The sequence below is a fragment of the Pongo abelii genome, chromosome 18, assembly GCF_028885655.2.
Source record: "Pongo abelii isolate AG06213 chromosome 18, NHGRI_mPonAbe1-v2.0_pri, whole genome shotgun sequence".
Classification (NCBI taxonomy): Eukaryota; Metazoa; Chordata; class Mammalia; order Primates; family Hominidae; genus Pongo; species Pongo abelii.
The window spans coordinates 64,537,913-64,558,477 of NC_072003.2; the positions used below are offsets into that span (position 1 = coordinate 64,537,913).

At 43.0% G+C, this 20,565-nt stretch overlaps 1 protein-coding gene and 1 long non-coding RNA gene across 9 annotated transcripts in view; both read right to left on the reverse strand.

The window, feature by feature from the left end:
• Positions 1–3,503, reverse strand: part of CDH11 (cadherin 11) — a 173,049-nt gene extending 169,546 nt beyond the window's left edge. For 2 of the 8 annotated variants that reach the window (XM_063717324.1, XM_063717335.1), the window contains exon 1: positions 1,575–2,057. The gene's annotated coding sequence lies outside the window, so the exon portion shown is untranslated. Of the gene's footprint in view, positions 1–1,574; positions 2,058–3,370 lie in introns of those variants that run through there. The other 6 variants (XM_063717330.1, XM_063717328.1, XM_009250780.4 and 3 more) reach the window with 5 other exon arrangements.
• A 16,585-nt stretch (positions 3,504–20,088) lies between these two features.
• The window catches only part of LOC103892684 (uncharacterized), a 39,298-nt gene continuing 38,821 nt past the window's right edge, over positions 20,089–20,565 (reverse strand). The window contains exon 4 of the long non-coding RNA XR_656901.3: positions 20,089–20,432. This is a non-coding gene — a long non-coding RNA (uncharacterized LOC103892684). The remainder of the gene's footprint in view (positions 20,433–20,565) is intronic.

A 20,565-nucleotide genomic window follows, 5' to 3' on the forward strand; every position in this document is an offset into this window, starting at 1 on the left:
CATCTGCAGCCCCATCCCCAGGAAATCCAGACACCCCGCAAAACCATCGATGTCTGCTGCAAGCCCAAGTGATGAGGAAATTGATCCGTCCTCTCGCCAGATTAATTATGGTAGCTTCCCTGTGATTAAAACGGAAACTTACTGCCTCATATTAAACCGATAGCCATGATTAGAAGAAGAAAATAAGAAAAGATTTCAGAGCGATCGTAGCACGATTTCTTTAGGGGGAGACGAAGGGGAAGACTTTAGTGAAATCTATACCCTCATACAGCCGGGTTTCAAGAACAACCCCCCACTCCCATCCCTTAGGAATAACCCGTCGTCATGCAGGGATGCTATTAAATAATTAAAAGATGCGATTTCTTAATAGCAGTGTGATGGCCCATGAAATTCCTACTGCATTATCAGCAAAAGCAACAGGGCTTCTTCTAGCACCTAGAAAACCTTTCACCCGGGAGAGGCAGGCGCGGGGAGCCCCGGGCGAAAGCAGGGCCTCGGCAAAAAAACGGACAAGGAAGCCTGACCCGCAAGCCTCCCCCGACCCCACTTTCTCTGGGGACTCCGTTTCACAGCGTGAGGCGGGCCCTCCTACAGTTCCTCCGGGTTGGGGAGGGGGGAGAAGGGAGCTCTCCTCGCCGCCCTCCCCATCTGGCCGGCTTCTCAGTGCTTCCCACCTCCCGGCTCGCGTTCCGAGGCAGAGCGCAGGGAGGGAGGCCGTGCGTGCCGGGAGCTGGAGAGGCTTGGCGCGCTCCGAGAAGCGGCGCAGGTTCGGGAAGGTTTGGTTCTCAAAGTTAACGTTGACCCTGGCAGCTTTCGCCAATCCCAAGCCAGAGGCGAGCCCGAGTCTGGGCCGCTCATGGACCTACTCCTGAGCTGGTGGGAGCTTACAAACGGGCGCCAGAGCTCCCGCAGAGACTCGGGCTGGAGGGCTGTAGCGCACCGCAGCCTGCTGCCCCAGAACCGCAGTCGGTGGCCCCAAACCCACGCTATTAAAGTGCGGGAAATCGCCTTCCGGAGCTGGAGTCTTTCCGTTTTCCCGGGCTTACCCGGCAGTCTCGACTGGAGGGACGAAGCCCCGGGCAGCTTTCGGCAGGGATCCGGGAGGATGGAGTAAGAACCCCGCAGAGCGCGGTCTTGTCGTCGCTTTGGGGAAGCGGCGCAGGGCTGGCGGGCACCGCGCCGTGGGCGACTTTCCTCAGAGATATGACCGGGGACAGTCGGCGTGTCCGGAGCTCTGCTCTCCAGTCTCTTGCCCCAGCCCCAGCCCCAGTCTCTGCTCTGGCCTCGGCGCAGACCCCAGAGGAGGCCGGAGCCGGGGAGAGTCGTGGAGCGCACATCTGGAGCCTCCGTCCCCTGCGCTGCCCGCGCCCACAGCTGGCTCCCTTCTCCCTTTCTGATTTTTAAACAAATCTCTCCCTCCCTTTTGCTTTGCGTTAGTGAAGCCTTCTCGACTCAGATACCACCGTCCCCCACACCACCCCGCCCTCCAAGACATTCTCTTCCTGAGAAAATCTTGCCCCCCACTCCAAGAAGCCCCAACCAGGCGAGAGGAAGGGACTGGCGGCGCACCTCACCTGGGGCCCTTGCGGGTGGACGCAACCTCCGAGCCGCCCGTCCCTGGCGCAGGGCAAGCGCTGCGGTGTCAGTCCCGGCCCCAGTCCCGGTCCCATTCACAAGTCAGCGGCGGCTGCGAGCGGCCCCCGCGGCATCTGCTCCTCGGCCCGCGACGCTCCCCTCAGCTGGCGGCGGCCGCGGAATGAGCCGCCGAGCGCGCTAGTGGCAGGAATGAGAAACCGGGGGGAGGTGGCGGGCGGGCAGGCGGGTGCGGGGCGGGGGGGGGGCGGGAGGAGGGAGGCTGCCGCTGGGAGGGAAGGAAAGGGCGGGGGCTGAGAGAAGCCGAGGCTGCGAGAGGCAGCGAGATGGGCCTCGCAGAGGCTGCGGGGGCCGACCCCGTCCGCGCCCCTCCCCCCAGGGGCCCAGAGATGCCAACCCCTGGATTCGTGGCCGCCCCTCCCGCCCCGAGGCGCGGCGCTCCGACTCCCTCAGGGCTCAGATGGAGTCTGGAGCGACTGAAGTTGGGCTCCAGGGACGCACAGCCAATCAGGGAGGGCGGCGGAGGGAAGCTGGAGAGCGGTTGGGAGCCCCCATTTTCCTCCTTCCCCCAAATCCGCTCCAGCTGGCCAGGCTGGGCTCTTGCCTGGCGAGCCGGGATGGTGGTTGGGGGAAGGTATCGTCCAAGTGAGGGAAGCAATTGGGAATTCGGGAGCGCGTTCTATTCTTTCTCACTCCACCACCCCACCTTCCAAAAATCCCTCAACGTTGGCGGCTCCTGCCCAGCCCCCACCCCCCTCAATCTCCCATCCCTTGCAAACTCTTCTGGTGGCTCTGGTGGTGAAGTCGGGCGGGGAGGGAGACTTAGGACTTGGGAAGAGCCCAGTCTCCGTTCTCTCTCAGCTCTCCTCTCCTCTAGTGCCCCCCACGCAAAGCCTCGGAGAGGGGTGCGCGGGGAGCGCTTCGCCGGGGTCGGCCTCGCTCCACCCTTTTGGAGGGTGCCTTGGCCCCTACCCCAGCCAGGTATCAGTGGCCCCCGCCGGTAGTGTCACTTGTTGCCACCCCCTCGCTACAGACCCGCCAGGGCCCGGTGGAGTGTGCGCTTCTACGGGAGGAAGGGCCTAATGGGGCGCAGCGCCGGAGTCCTAGCTCCTTCCTCCGCTGTTCCCCTCAGTGAGGACTCGTTACCGTGAGGGAGCCCCGGGCCTGCTTCCTGCCCTCCCTCCCCGAGTCGCCGGGAGAAAGGGCTGGCAGGGCCGGGGCTTAGGAATCACGCCAAGGACTGGGCGGGGCGCTCGTGGTACCGGGAACGGCGTGGGGACCCGCACACCCAGCAGGGAACAACCATGCCTGTGTGGGGACCCCTGGCTTGAACAAGTTTGCAGGGTGGGGGGTGGAGGCAAGAGAGGAGGCGGAGGAAGGTGGAGACGCCAGTGGGTGAAGGCTGAAAAGGAACCGCCTAGAGGGACGGGGATGAGGCTGGGAAAGGAGAAGAGATGGACCCGCGAAAAAGACGAGGAAGGAGGCTGCGGAGGGAAAGCTGGGCGCCACAGCCAAGCAGTTTGAAAGGGCTAGAGGGGAGGAGACGGGCCCAGAAGTTAACGGAAAAAGAGGCCGAAAACGGAAGAAAAAGCTTGGGATCCTGAGCGCGTGGGGAAGGAACCCTAGTGCGGGGCTAAGGCAAGGGCGGCCGAACCCTGCCCTCCAGCTCCTGGTCACCAGCCCACGGGTCCCGAGCGCCCGCAGCCGCCCGGGTTTCCACACGGCTTGGGGAGACGCCCGCCGGGGCGGGTGCCGGCGAGGCTGCCCCGGGACCTACCCTCCTCGGCCTGCACGCCCGCGTTCTTCTTGACGCTTCCAGGATCCAGGTGGCCCTGCGTGCCTGCCCCCAGTCCGCGTCCTGCGCGGAGATGATGCCTCTGTCACCCTCTGTGTGGACGTGGCCTTTAAACTCCTCATTCCTCCACTGCAGGGGAAAAGCTGTAAGTTTCCAGCTGCCCAGTTATCTTACTCCTCAGCCTTCCCCCCACCATAGGTGTCCAAGGTGATAGCCCCCTGGATCCCCAGTAACCCCCCCAACCTCGCACCACACTCTGCGCAAGGGACGCGCAAGGCCATTGACGCCCGGTGCTTTCCTGTAGAGCGCCAGAGAGCAGATCGTGGTGCCTGCCACTCCTGCCTCCCCCTGTGGGTCCCTGGCCCTGAACCTTTTCAGAGCTCTACCTGCTTCCTCTGTCTGCCTTTTTGGCCTCGCTGTAACCCCTAAAACTTTGGGTACTTCCCAAGCCACCGCCGATAGTCCCCACTCTAATAAGGCATGGTGATGGTAATAGGATGATCTGGTGGCGCCATTTCAGCTTATAAATGAAGTTACTTACACAGGACAGGAGGGAAAAGGGGTCCGGCTTTCCCTCAGAGATACTCGAGTTTTGCTCTTGTTTGGCTACAAACTATTGCCTGGATTTTCTCAACCCTTCCACGTGGTCCTAGAGGGAGTGTGAAGCCACGATCAATCTGATCATACATATATTATACAAAGATGCCCGGGATCTGTGATGATTAGGACATCTCTTGATCCATGAAGCAAGTTTCATAAACTCCCTTTTGGAAGCGTGTCCAAAGATGAACCTGGCCACATGTCAGCTGACATTAGCTGGACTTTGACCTCTCCTCTCTGTTCAGCATTTATCGAATCACAGCAGTTGTTTTTATAGACCATCCCTTTAGTAATGGGTGCATCAGCCGATTTTAAAAAGTAAGTTAAAAACTGCTTGATAAGTTTCCACTGACACTATACACCTGAATCAGATGGAACCTAGTGTATAGCAGCAGTCAATAACCCTTTGCACAACCCAGCAAGTTAGGATTCTACTCAAGAGAACAGGAAACATGTTCACACAAAAACACACACCAGAATGTTCATAGCAGCATTATTTATAATAGCCAAAATCTGGAAACAACACAAATACCCATCAACTGGTGAGTAGATAAACAAAAGAAACAACATAAATACCCATCAACTGGTGAGCAGATAAACAAAACAGGGTGTATCCATACCATGGAATATTGTTCAGCAATAAAAGGGGAAGAAATACTGATGTTTGTTACATCACGAATGAACTTCAAAAACATATGCTGAAAGCCAAATGAAAAACAACATATTGTGTGATTTTCATTTATATGAAATGGCCATTTATATGAAATGGAAAGGCAAATTTATAGAAACAGAAAGCAGTGGTTGCCCGGGGCTAAGGATTTGAACAGGAATTGACTGCAAATAGAACTTGAGGGAATTCTGTTGGGCAATCAAAATGCTCTAAAACTAGATAGTTGTGATGATTGCACAAATCTATAAATTTACTAAAATCATCGAATTGTAACCAAGAAAGAAAAAAATCCTTTCATATCTTTATTCCCAGAATATCTGTGACCTGCAGCTAATCCACGAGAGGAAACTTGGCAAAGCAGTTTCAGAGAAAAATATGTTAAAAAAAGATTTTTAGTTCTTATGGAAAGATAACCATATTTCTATTCAGCAAGTTCTATTTTGGCTGCTGCTTTGGAGAACCTTATAAGTTTTAAAGAAAGTTAATTCCCCCCTTTCACTCTTCTAAGTGATTAATTCCTGGGAACTAGAGTTAGGCATTCCAGTTCGTGACATTTTAAACACACCTACTCATAGACACAGTACAAAGTGCACATTTCAGAGGGGATTTTTTTATGACTATGTTAGGATCTGTCTTAGAAATCCTTATCAAGCACTTGGGTGGAGTATTGTGTGATTACAGTTTAGATTTAAAAAGGGAAAAGAATAGAAAAAAAAAAAAGGAAAGAAAAGAAACCACTGACAGCTTAAATCGAAAGATTTAGTTCAGCCAGCCAGCCAGAAGTTTGGGTGTTTATCTTAACTTGCCTCACCTTTCCTTCACCTTGTTCTTCTTCAAGGGAGGAAGCCAGCCTTCACGGTTGCTCTGGAGCCAGGATTAAACAGCCCCTTCTGCTTCCTGCGGGTTCCAATCCAGACAGATATGAGGCCCAAATGGGCCTTTTCTTGTCTTTGTCCTTGCCTGCACGAGGCTGTTAATTTCCTGCCAGTTCCCTCATCAAAGCTACCAGGCTGTCATTCCTTTGATGTGCCTCTCCTCAGACTCTGAAGATAGCCAGACCCTGCTGAGTCAGTTCCTTGTTTAGACTTAGAAGTTCCAGGCTCCCCAGGTCTTCTCAAAGCTTCCTGCTCTAGAGGCATCCTTTGGTAAATGGTGTAAAGAGTGATGCAAGATCCAAGCAGGGCGTTAGTTTCATCACATTGCAGTGGGCTCCAACCACACCTTCCCCAGGCAGAGGAGGAAGTTAAGAAAGATGGAATGGGAATACCATTTCTGAATCAGACACTTCAGGAAGATATTCCTACAGTTGGATCTTTAGAGCAAGGTGGGAGGACCGCAGGCCTTTGATCTGTCTGATTCCTGGCTCTGCCACTCGTTAGCGCCATAACTTTGGCTAAAGACTTTGTCTCCTTGAGATATGCTTTCCAAATCTATACAATGAGCATTACTATCTGTGCCTAGATTGTGGTGGGGATTCAAGATGCTCACATACCTAGAGCCAAAAGCACTAAGCTTAGAGCATAGGCTTCGTAAGTGAAAGTTATTAATTACTATTATTAATTATGAGGCCTGATTATTATCACATTTTAAATGACCTGAGCAAGAAAAGAGACATGCTACAATTGTGAATTATAATAATTATAGAGATTAATCTTATCTTAGATAGAACTGGTTATAAAACTGGCCAAGAATATTATGGCAGTTCAAAATTTCTGACACTGTAAATTGTCTAAATAAGGCTTGATTGAGGTCAGGTAGAATGAGATGTGCCAGGCTTGGGGGCTGAGGCTCTGAGTTCATATCCTAGATCTGCCACAAATTCATTGAGTCACCTTGGTAAAGTCATTTCCTTTCTCTGAGCCTCAGTTTCCCTAACTGCAAATAAGAGCTTACCTGAAATGAGCTCTGAAGAAGGTTTTTCCCAGAGTTTAAATCCTGGGCTTTTTAAGTCCTACTCATCATTTCACGTATTGAGACATCACATTGTACCCTATAAATATGTCCAATTACTATGCATTGATTTGAAAAAAATCAGAACATCTCAGAGATGCAATTCCCCTTTCCAACACTAGGAGCAATCAGCCAATCATCTCAGGCTAAGGTCTGACTCCAGGCAGCCCCTGTCTCTCAAACATACCCTTTTCAACTCTTATCAATAACATTTGTCTTTCTCCTTCACTTAAAGTTTAAGTTCTCCAAGGGCAGGGGTGATACTTTTCTGGTTTATTTATGCATCCCTAACATCTAGCATGGTGCCTAACATGACATCAAGCATAGACATACAATATGCATTTTTGAATGAATTAATGTATTTGGGTGAATTAAAACCAGTATATTTATCAAATATCATCATAATAATACTGTGTTGTGAATGATCCTAGCACTCCTCACTTAGAAGAGCACACATTTACTATAATAGATCTGTGATTTAGCTGGGATTGCCTGGTCTAAACTTGGCTGGGCTGGGGTGACTCAGCTTGGTTTTCTGCATGTCTCATCCTCCCCCTGGGACTCTCCTGGACATAGTCTCATGGTGATAAAAACTTCGCAAGAGGTGAAGCAGAAATATGCATGACCCCTTGAGGCCTAGGCTCAGGACTGGAAGCTATCTCTTCTACCTTAATCTGTTGGCCAAAGCGGCATGATCAGATGAAAAGTTAAGGAGTGGAGAAATATGATCTGCTTTTATAGGGGGAGAAACTTTAGTTGCCTGACAAAGAGTAGGGTTACAGGAAAGGGTGAAGTGTTGGGCCACTAATGCAGTCTCACACAGGCAGAAACAGGTTTTCATCATCATTTACTCCAGACCATTTTGGATCTTCAGGTCCCCTAGGTTATATCCTATAGTCATTGTGACTACACACACACACACACACACACACACACACACACACACACACACACACACTATAGTGCTCTATATATACTCTCTCTCTCTCTCTATATATATATATATATCCATAACATAGAACAATATTCTGTACAATGAGGAAGCAATCATGGATTAAGACCCAGAAGTAAAATGACTGTCAACCAGAACACAATGGCTTTTCTGGAATACTCTCTCTCTGTCTCTCTCTCTCTCTCTCTCTCTCTATATATATATAGAGAGAGAGAGAATATATATATATATAGAGAGAGACAGTATACTATATAATATATAAAATAATATATTATATAATTTATAATTATATAATAAATATATAACATATATAATAAATTATATAATTTATATATTTATATAATATAAATATATACAAATAATTTATATATAATATATAAAATAATATATATATTATTTTATATATAATATATAAAATAATATATATATTATTTTATATATGGTGACCTATATAATATATAAAACCTATATAGTATACATAGGTTTTTAGCCACTGTTTCTGGCTCATAACGGACATAGCCCTTGTTATAATATTGGGGCATTTTATGTCTAAGAAGCAGGCCTCAGAAAACACAATCTCTCCCTCTAACCTTCCCCTGTCTCCTTTCATCTGCCCAAGGCTGGACTCTAATCTGACTATGGGTCATAAGACCCTCGTACCAGAGGGAGTCCTGACCCATACCCTGGAGAAAGGAATACTGCATAGAAAAGCCAAGAAGAATCAGGACAGGCCTTACTGGGTTTAGATCATATCCTTTCTGTCAAACCACATCTCTGTGTGGTTGTCAATCATGCGTATCCAATGAAGTCTCAATAAAAGGTCCAAGAGGACAGAATTTGGGAAGCTTCCAGATAGGTGAACTTGTGGAGGTTCCTGAAGCATAGGACACCTGGAAGGGACATAGAAGCTCTGTGCCCTGTTTCCCATACCTCGCCTTATGCATCTCTTCATCTGTATCCCTAGTAATATCCTTTATAACAAATCAGAAAATTTAAGTAAGTTTTTCCCCTTGATCACTCAAGCTTTCTTGCTTTTCAGACAAGTTTCCAGGTTCAAGACCTTTGCACTTGCTCTTCCTATTGTCTGGAACACCCTTCCCCTGTTCATTCCTATGGCTTGCTTCTTCATTTTGCCTGTTTAAAGGGGATGTCCCAGGGTGTCTCATGAACAGAAACACCCACTCGGCACTCCAATCCCCTTCCGATCATCTTCAGCCTATCCCTGTAAACTGTGTTATTCTTGTTCATAACACACACACTTGAAATTGTATTGTATATTTTTATTTACTTATTTTTTGGTTGCCTCACCTGAGTAGAATACAAGCCTCAAGAGAGCAAAGCATAAGATCTCTCTCATACCTTCCTGGATCTCAAGCATCTAACACAGTACCAGGCAATTGGTGGGCACTCGGTAAATATTTATAGATTGAATACATGAAGAATAAATGCATTAATAATGCTAAGTGAATGAATGACTCCCAAAACCAGAAGCAGATGGATCCTCTGCTTGAATCTAAACGTGATGCAAGTGTTCCTGTTTACAAAGGGAACTTAGTGATGCCAATTATTCACAATACAAAAATAATTCTTCGGTTTACCAAAGATTTCACTTGGAAGCTAGTTAAAATAACTCATTCCTTTAGTGCTTTAAAAAATACAATCCAATTTACAAAATGATGGTATATGGGCAACTTTTCTAGACTATATGAGTTTCCTAAAAATGAAGTATTCAGCTTTGCCTAATGACAATTCTGCTTCTGATCTCTGATTCCGGTTTGTTTGCTGTATGGACTAAGATTGGCTTATTAAAACACCTCACAGAAGGCTATTTCAATGTTCTTATGTGTGGACATTTACATTCTTTTATAAACTTGCGAATAGGTGCATTTACATGTGTTGGCTCTCCAGGAGAACCACTGCAAATGTATTCAAGATTCATACTGGCTTGCTTTGCAAATAGTCTACAATTTGGACAACAGGATTTAAGAAAGCTCCAATTTTCTTAAATTGTTGTGTTCCAATTTTCATGTCCATTAACTGCCAGTACTGGGAAGAGGAAAGCAGAAATAATTCCTACTCAATGGAGAAGCCATTTTTTAAATTTTTCCTTCTTCAATGTCCCCAGCTTATGATAGTCCATTTGTCCAGCATAGGCTATTGGTATTTCAGTGCTTTATCTAGTTGTTGTATATGTTTCCCTCTCCTTATTCACTCACCTCTTTCATAGCTAAGAACTGTGACAGTTTCTCTACAACAGGAGGTAAGTCAAACCCAATGTATTTTTATACACAGGTGGCTCAAGAGCTTTCTTCTTGGAAACAGTATTCCAGAAAAGCCACTGTGTTCTGGTTGACAGTCATTTTAGCTCTGGATCTTAATCCATGATTGCTTCCCCATTGTACAGAATATTGTTCTGGGTATGGATAGAGTTAAAGAATAATATTTTAATAGTTATTCATTGAATGCCTATTAAGGGCTTTCATTGAAATCCTTACAACTATTCTACAGAGCACTATTATGCCTATTTTATAGGTGAGAATGGGAAAGCTCAGAGAATTGAACATCATATTTAAAGTCAAACAGTTTGCTAATAAATATATGTCATTTTACTGCTCAGAGTTTTAAAGGGAAAAAAACTGGGATTATAATTTATGTAGTGGAGACGGTAAAGAGAAGTATGCAGAGGCATTAGGATAAGTGAAGTGATAGAACATTTCACATACAAGGAATAGGAGGGCTGTTTTAGGGCTTTGAGGCAAGATTGGCTTTGGAGAGCTTGAGAACCTAAAAAGGAATCTGTAGAGCTAGTGTTTAATAAGTTTCGGGAAAGTATTCAGAGACAGACAATCCAAGTTCATAGAACACAAAAAGAACCCCAAATTGTATCCCAAATGCAATGGGCAGTTATTGAATGAGAGTTTGTTGTTGTTATTGCTGTTGTCTTGTTATTGTTGTTGTTTTAAGCAGGAATGATCAGATCGTATTGGTTAACCAAGAGCACTATGGCTGAGGTTGGATGGCAGCTGAAATGGATTCCTTGAGACTGTTACACTTAACCAGGAGAGGGAATCCACACCTGGGCAGAAGCAGTGACAGCAAAGAAGGGGACAAGTCCTGGGTGTGGTTTGAAATGAAATCAGGCCTTTATGTTGTGGTGGTTAAGAGAGAGAAGGATGTCAAGGATAATTCTCATGTAACTGCCCAAGCAATCTGGCAGATATAGGTTCGTGTTACTGACTCGGAGAAATCTGGAGGTTGGCTAGATGTGTGAGTATGGGAGAGTAAGGGGCGTAAGCTTTCCAAACCTGCAGCTTTATCAAACCATTTGGGGCACTTGGGTGCTCTGCTTCCCTGCACTCATAGATATTTCCCAGGGTCAGGGAGGCAGTGTCACCTGATATTTAGTGACTTAGAAAGAGAAAGAACTCATGTTTGAGTCAGGAAACTTGGGTTCTGGACTTGGACTTTGGGCTTCTCTTTATTTTTCTCTGAGCCATTTATTCTTGTCTAAAGTGAGGAGTTTGCCCAAAACACTTCTATGTGCCGATTTCCCTCTAAAAGCCCGTGATTACTGATTATGACCACTGCAGGGACAGTTTTTCAAAACTGTGTCCAACGATTACATTTATATTGATTCTGTGTCCGTTGGAGTCTCGTCCTGAGACACAGGTGAAGCAGGACATAGGGCAGTGATAATGACCAGCAGACACACAGAGTCACTCAGGTTACCCAGAGCTCAGTGCAGAGGTCAGCTCCGTCCTCTCATGTTGCCACTCAGGGCCATTTGTCAGTGATTGATTGCTGTTTTCGCATCCCAGGATTATCACCTGCTCTCTTTTCTACATAAAATGTCTACACCATCGCTTTTCTCCAACTTTTCCTTTCTGGTCCTATCAGGGAAGGGAGCAGAATTCCATGGCAGAGACCATGGGCTTAGAAATTGAGCTTCACAAGTTTAAGTCCTGCTTATATCCCTTACTTGCTGTGAGCAACTCATTTCCCTCTGTGAGCTTCCAGTTTCCACATCTGTAGAATGGTCACAGTGTCGGTACCTGCTTCAGATAATTGTCGTGGGTTAGGAAGATGATAATTCACAGTTCCCAGAAGATAGTAAATATACTAAGTGAATTATTTTCTCCTCCTCCCTGTGTTCTCCCCGCTACCCCTTGTTATCTTTCATCTCTCAAAGCTGAGCTAAGGGATCATACATTTCAGAAAAGTATCTCCTGCCCTTGTCCCTTCCCAGAGAATCATGTCTGTAATTTTATCTTGCCTCAGTGTATTCTTCCCTATGCTGTCGTCTTACCCCACCTCTGCAAGAGACATCTAGAGGCCAATCATTATAGACACCTCGTTGATATGTCTCAAGCAAATGGCATACAGCAGGTACTCAATAAATTTCTGCTAGCCTTTACTGCCAAAGGGCATGTTGAAAGAAAGAATGCTGGAATAGGTAAGGAAGACAGAGGCACAGAAGAAGAAAAAATCCCATATGTCATGCCAGCTCCTCAAAAAAGATATTATTTTAGAATGTAAAGGAAAAATAGAGTAAAAGAAGAAACCATTAAGTGGCCCAAATTGCATTACTAGTTCTCTACTCTGGGATACACAGCCATCGTTCAGTCTTTAGTATAAGCAATTCTTGATTGACTAAAAGTGTTTAGCAAAAGAAGCAAAATTTACCATGTGTATTTACAGTCTGAATGGCTCGGCTCCTCTAGCTTTGCTTACATCAATGAAAGGGGGAAAATGCACCCAGACAGTCTAATTTCTTTAAGTCAGATGAGTCACAGAAGCAAACATTGGAAGATGTGCTACAAAATAATCAATCATCAGATAAAACTGTTTTGGATGTAGCAGATGTATAAAATAAAGTGAGACTATTTTTTAAGCTAAAAGTTTGCATATTTACAGAAGATTCTGGTAGAATAGAGAAATTTAGCCAGACCATCACTTAAAAGGAGATGTGGTTTCAAAGCAGAAAGGCAGCTGAAAATAGCAGTCAGTTCTCTTCATCCCTTAACTCTTAACCCTATTCCTCATCCTCATGCCCAGCACCCAGTAACTGATTTTTCATGATAAACACCTTTAATTTTTATTTTATTAACAATGTGGTTTCTAGAACACTTGAATATTGTATTTGGCCAATATCTGCTTTAAATATCATGTCATAAATAGAAAACATCAGTAGCAGTAGGATTAGCAGCATGCTGATCAGTTACTAGAAGGGAGGTGCCTCCCCACATGTGACGGTCTGTATCATTACACCGATTTTGCAAGTGGAGAAATTCCTATGGTAGCTGAGAAGCTGTATGGCCACGTTCACACATCTTAGACATTATGAAGTTTAGGTGTCCAGACGGAGCATTCTCATTTCAGTGTGCTCTTCTGGTATTTCCCAAATGTAAACTGACAAGCATCCAATCTGATGAAATGATGACTTCCCATAAAATAGATGCTTAATGTCTTATAATTTATCTATTTCCTGAAGCCAATTGTATGAAAATATATCAAACTGCCTGTCTCCAAATGTCCACATGCTGGAGCATCACCATCTTCACATACACTCTTCTCCCTGCTTAAAACAAGCTTCCTCCTTCATGTTCTGGCTATTTCCAGCTTATTTTTCAAAAATGCCATGCTCTTAGGTGAAATATCTAATGTAGATGACAGGTTGATGGGTGCAGCAAACCACCATGGCACATGTATACCTTTGTAACAAACTTTCACGTTCTACACATGTACCCCAGAACTTAAAGTATAATAACAAAAATAAAAATTTAAAAAAATCTAATTTTACTTCTTTTGTACATTATTCATATAGTAACTTGTAGTAAAGGATTTATTAATATAACTTCATATGTATGTATTTAGTCATACATGGAAATATAAATACAGATAGGCAACAGCTAAAAAAAAAAACCTCCATGCTCACGTGTCCTATCCTCCAGACATATTTTCCTAGCACTCCTTGTTTCTCCCTCCCCTCATCACCAGTATGGAATTAATATCCTTGCTTTGTGTCCTGTGCACCCTGTGCCCAATTCTGAGAGCGTACTTGACCCATCTTCAATTTTTTTTCTCAAAGACTCTTATTTCTTTAAGGATGGAAGCCATATTTTATACATCATTAAATCTGCAGAACCTATCTGTGATAGTTAATATTGAGTATCAAGTTGATTGAATTGAAAGATACAAAATATTGATCCTGGGTGTGTCTGTGAGGGTGTTGCCAAAGAAGATGAGCATTTCAGTCAGTGGACTGGGAAAGGCAGACCCACCCTCAATCTGGGTGGGCACAATCTAATCAGCTGCCAGTTCAGTCAGAATAAAAGCAGGCAGAAGAATGTAGAAAGCCTAAACTGGCTAAGTCTTCTGGCCTCCATCATTCCCCCATGCTGGATGCTTCTTGCCCTTGAACATCAGACTCCAAGCTCTTTAGCTTTTCAACTCTTAGACTTAACACCAGTGATTTGCCCAGGGCTCTTGGCCTTTGTCCACAAACTAAAGGCTGCACTATCGGCTTCCTCCCTACTTTTGAGGTTTTGGGACTCGGACTTGCTTCCTGGCTCCTCAGTTTGCAGACGGCCTTTTGTGGGACTTCGTCTTGTGGTCATGTGAGTCAATACTCCTTAATAAACTCCCTTTCATATATACATCACCCTATTAGTCCTGTCGCTCTAGAGAACCCTAATACATTATCACATCCCTTAGCAAATAGACTGTTAGTGCATGTAAAAATAAAATAAGAATAATTTGCTAACATTTATTTAGTGCCTACATGGGACAGGCATCATTCTAAGCAGTTTACATGTAGACTTATTTAATTCTCATAATATACATGTTGGATAGAAACTATTGGCCTGGCATGGTGGCTCTCGCCTGTAATACCAGCAGTTTGGGAGGCCAAGACAGGTGGATCACCTGAGGTCAAGAATTCAAGACCAGCCTGGCCAACATGGTGAAACCCCCATCTCTACAAAAATACAAAAATTAGCCAGGCATGAAGGCAGGTGCCTGTAATCCCAGCTACTCGGGAGGCTGAGGTGGAAGAATCATTCGAACCCGGGAGGGGGAGGTTGCAGTGAGCTGAGATCGCCCCACTGCACTCCAGCCTGGGTGACAGAGAGACTCCATCTGAAAAAAAAAAAAAAAAAAAAAAAAAAGAAGAAACTACTGACAAGGATCTTTTCTTGCAGAGGAAAGAGAGATAAAGAAATATCTACACAAACACATATACACATACAACTTACATGTATAAACACAAATATACATCATAGATCTAGATATTTTATTGATTCATATACTTAATAACTTTCAACACTAATAAATTGGACACTTACTTAGCTGCATTGGTAAACATACAATGCAGATCATAGGTGGCTCTATGCTCTCTGTGCCCTGTTATGGTCTATGAGAAAGTTTTTAGTCCTGGTGTCACACTGACATTCAAGACATTGAAGGTCCTGGAATGTGAGCCACATGATGAGATAATTTGAGGATGGACAGTTTGCAGAAGAGAATACCCTTTGTTCAAATATCTAAACATCTGTCATGAACAAGAGCAATTAGATTCATTTTGTTTGACTCAGGAGGTGCAAAACTGAGACTAATGGATGGGAGCTTCAGGGAGGGAGAATGTTGCTCAGTCTAAGGAAAGATTTCTGGCAAGAAAGGTCTATGCCGCTAGATCTTGTGCTCCTGGGAATAGGAAGCTTTGGCTCCCTTCCAGCATGGAAACTCAAACTATATGTCAATTTAACAGGTAGTATCATATTTCACAGGATACTTCTGCTTTGGGTAAGAGAGGGTATTACAGGACCACCATGATCTCTTTTATGTATACATTTTAGTGGAAATTATAACAAGTCTAGTTAAAATGACATATGCCTTGGAAAAAAAGTTTATTTCTACTAATGTTAAAACTACTATGACTATCACTGCCAATGCTACTACAATACTATTAATGGTCATATGATAAATAATGTTTGCAGGGCAGCTACTGTATACTAGGTACATATTCCCTCTGCTAGATAGTTTGCATTTTGCATATACCATGTCATTTAACCTGCACAGCAATTCTGAGTGGTTGATGTCATAGATCTCTTTTTGCAGTTTCAGGGAACTGAGGGTCTAGGAGGTGAAGCCATCTATTCATGGTTAGCCAGATAGTAACACTCAGATCTATGTGTGTTTGGCCACAAAATCAGTTCTCTTTCTGTTTTACAGAGCCGTAGGAAGAGAGGGTAGGAAGAGAGGAGAGGAGAGGAGAGGAGAGGAGATGAGAGGAGAGGAGAGGAGATGAGAGGATATATAATAGATAATCCTAGGCTTAGGCTAGATTTATTTTGGGAAAATATGAGACTCAGTTACTGAAATATTCTAATTTTTTATATATCAAGCTATACATTACTGATTATATAGGATGCAATTATTGATGACAGATTCACTAGTTTGATTCTTTCTCTGTTGATCTCATTCTTCCTGAGGTCGGTTCATCCTTCATAGGAAGAGCTACTACTTCACAATTGCATGAGAACAGATCAATTTATATGTATGGCTCATACACATCTTCTCAAAAGGAGAAATCAAGAGGGACTTAGGTATGGTAAGTTGAAGAACATGAAAAGGAATTGGAAAATCAAAAATGGTGAGGTGATTTTGGGATATCATCAGGACATCAAGAATAATAAAATTCAACATGTATCTGAAAGCAAATGATTCTAAGCAATTTTGATTGAGATAGTCTCTTTCCCCTAAGGGATTTAAAAATCCAAGTTGGATGAGATGATTTACATAAACACGCCAGACTCAGTAGTAAATAAAAATGTATGGAAAGCATAGTTTTTTATATAAGATGCACCTAGATTTTTTTATATAAGATGCTTTCTTTACATGACATATGTTCTCCATCTTTCTTTCTTTAAGACCTACCACTACTATGAAGCCTTTACTCAATTCTCTGGTTCCTGAGGTTTCCTCTCAAGCTTCTATAGAAGCTATCCTCTGCACCACAACATTAGATCCTGAATCATGTGCTATCAATACTACTGGATTTTTTGTTTTTCTGTGCCTGCTTTTCTTTCCTGTGCAGGTGGACAGAAATGCACATGGGTTGCAGTATCTAGGGAAATGCCAACTGAAGGTTCTTCAGGCCTGTTACAGACTAAGGTAACTTTGAAGAGCATAGTGAATTCCAATATCTAATCTTCATCTTTGCAAGACCAAGAATTCACTCTTGTCTGAGTCCTAGAAATGATGATTGATTCGAGCATTAATTATATTTTCCTAACGTTTGAGCTGTCTCAATGTTAAGTGGAGACTATCTGGACAAAACAGAAGCTTTCTGCTCCACCTACTTGTAAGGCAATGAGGGCAAACACTCAACAGAATTCCTCCTAAGAGGAACCCTGAGAGTGTTTGGAAGAAATAAATACTATGCAGAATGGATGGTGACCATCAAGAAAAAACTTCAGTGGAAAAAGGTGGCTCTCAGATTTCTTTCTCAAGGAAACCAGAGCTCCAGGAGAATGTTTTGTTTGACTGAGTACTTTGCTGGGCCAGAAGATGGAAAATTGGGGCCGGGCATGGTGGCTCACGCCTGTAATCCCAGCACTTTGGGAGGCTGAGGTGGGTGGATCATGAGGTCAGGAGATGGAGACCATCCTGGCTAACACGGTGAAACCCCGTCTCTACTAAAAATACAAAAAATTAGCCGGGCCTGGTGGTGGGCACCTGTAGTCCCAGCTACTCGGGAGGCTGAGGCAGGAGAATGGCCTGAACCCGGGAGGCAGAGCTTGCAGTGAGCAGAGATCACACCACTGCACTCCAGCCTGGGCGACAGAGTGAAACTCCATCTCAAAAAAAAAAAAAAAAAAAAAAATGGAAATCAGAGTCAAGGTAGAACTAAATTGTATTAGGCTGTTACAGTGCACAACTCCAGGTGCCGTCACTGGCATTAAAGCCAGGAAGCAACTGTGGAAAAGAGGAATGTCTAATGGTACCTATCTCTATGAGGTAATATAAGATCTCTATTTTTCTGGCATACGCTTTCGGTAATTTTATCATGTTTTAGAATTCTTTTGTGACACTGGATTGATTTTGGGTGATAGAATGTTAAAAAAGGGCTGAGTTATGAATCTGAGTTACCATAGGTGAACCCAAGTACTTTTCCTGAAGCTTACCAGCTGAAAGAAAAGAGAATATTTGGGTTGCATATGATTATAGGATACTGATGTCTAATTTGGGAGGATTGTTAAGATAATCAAACAAAAAGAAATTATAAACTGTATGGAAATTGTAGAAGCTTGACATATGTTTACTGTCTTCTTACAGGAAAGCCGAGTGATATGGACTACTCATAAGAAACTAAACAAGATCATCAAGTTGGTAACAATGAGGGATGTGTGTGTGTGTGTGTGTGTGTGTGTGTTGGGAATTGCATGAAAAGAGCATGGCAGTTTTGGAGGAATCTCACAAACAAAGAAGGAGAGCTTAGCAGTAATTCAGATGGTCAAGGCTCTAAGCCTGATGACCTCTGCATTATTCCTACAATAGGTCTAGGCCTGTCACAGAAGAGAGGGCCATAGAGCACGTCTAGCCTCTCCTTTCCCCCATACCTTGCTAGGACACTTGTAAATCTGTTTCTCTCATCACCTGTTTCTCTCTTTTGATAACCACACTTTTCTTCTAATATATTAATGCAAGCAGCATTGCTCTAGCTAAATCTTGCTGTTGCCAAGAAGTCATTTATCTCTTTTAGATGATTTTATGTATTTATCGCTTGTTTTATTTTATTTTATGGTTTTTAATCTCAGAGCTTCTTCTTATTGTCGTTGCTCTGATTTCTGGAGTCAAGAGACCAGCAACTTATTAAAACCCCAGTTATAGACAACATAGCCAACACAAAGTGTAAATTTACTAGAAAAAAAAATCTTGCTTTCCTCATTGTTTGTATTCCTATAATTTCAGTAACAAAACAAGGGACAAAATAGAAGCTCAGTAAACACTTGAATATTTCCTGGGGTCCTTTTGATGAAACAATATATATGAACACTTCACGCATTTTTTTTTAATGACAAAAGCTTTTGCCCTGTTCTTAAAGTCTATTATTGTTGCGTGCCTCTTCTCTGGTTCCAGTGAATTAAAATTTGTAGCAACTTAATCTCTCTCTAAACACATTTGTAATGCTTTGTTTTCTTTATTCAGTTGTGCTTTGTGTGTCATATATCATTACACTATGTTGCATTTCTTACAGAAAAAACCTACTGAAAGTGTCTTTTTTTTTAGAAAAGCAAAATTCTTTATTACTATGGCCTATAGCAGTTAAAGCTTGAAATTAGAATTAAGTATTGTGCATTGCGATGCAGACGACCATATAGATATATTAACATTTTGGCAAGGTTTTTCTTTACAGGCACAAAGTTGTCATTAGGAAATATAATACTCATTTTTTGCTTGATTAATTATAGCAAAAGCATAACAAAGTATATACTGTGTGTTAGAGCATGCAACATTTTGTAAAATTATGAATCATGGGCAAGCTGGGGTATGAATCCACAACATTCTGTAAGAAACTCAGAGTAAGTATGAAATTTGTTCTTTGAAGTTTTTTGACTAAAGAGAATTTATGCACTCCAAACATAAAGAAACACATCTCGAAAACACAACTCACAATCTAAAATAATCTGAGTTCTCTTCTCACCTTTCCAAATCTGCTATGGATTTACTTATATGTAACCTTGGAAGATATTCTGATAATTATATGTAATAAATAATACTTAGTACATAATATAAATGTAATAATAGCTACTATTTTCTAAGGGCTTTCTTTGTGTCAGACATCATACAAATGTTCTCCGTGGTTACTGATTCAATCCTTACAAGACCTTTGCAAAGTAGGTAGTATTTTATTATTAGCTATTATTATAATCATTATTGAGTTAAACTTATATTCAGTGAGACACACATATTCTATCTATATAATTTCATAAATTTCTGCAAATGTATACATTTGTGTATCTGATATCTAATCAAGACAGAGAACAGTCCCATTACCTAGAAGTAGACACTATTTATAGCTCTAATTTCCTAATACATAACAATGGACTCAGAAGGGTTAAATAATTTGCCCAAAGGTACACCAGTAATAAATAGCACAGCTAATTGTCAAACTCACAGTCCTCATCATGCTATATTAGGATTCCCAAGGCTTAGCTTCCACATCTATTGGCTTTCTTTTGATTTTTATATGTATAAAAGTAGAGTTTGGAAAAGATTGAAAGGCTAAGTGGAACTAGCTGACATCTAACAGTGTTTTTCATATTTGCTAATTATTAGACTATCTTAGCTTTGTAAGAATAGAGATATCCTCTCCATGCTTAAAATTTTAAGCTAGTAGACTGAAGTTTTGACCTATAATATGAATTATGTTTGTATGTTCTCTAGTGATTCTGATAGTCACTACATATTCATTAGAATAGGCTATGTAGTACTATGGTCACAAATTAACCACAAAATATCAGAACCTTAACACAAGATTTATTTATTCAGAAATCCACTGCTTGGGTGACTCTCCAGAAAAGATGTCTTCTTTGCAGTAACAATTCAAGATCCTCTATCTTTGTGCCATTGAAATGTTTATGTCCTTGCAGCAGGTGGAGAGAAGAGTTAGCTGAAGGATTGTGCACTGGCTCTTAAATCTTAGCCAAATCCATTGGTCAGAATTCATCCCATGGGCCTGCCTCTTCAAAGGGGCTGAGAAATATGGACGAGAACAGAGGTATTTGGAGAAGAGTGCCACAGTCAGATTTTAAGAATCATTGAATCATTTACCTCTAAGTTTCTTTCCTTCTCAGATGTTTGTGGATCACCTGTGATACAGATAGATTTATATTTTCTGATTTTGTAGAAAGTAATACCACTCTGACATCTCCAAATCACCATGAAATGCTTTTCTTTGTTTTCTCTTTGACTAGCATGATGTAATATTTCCATGAAAAGCAT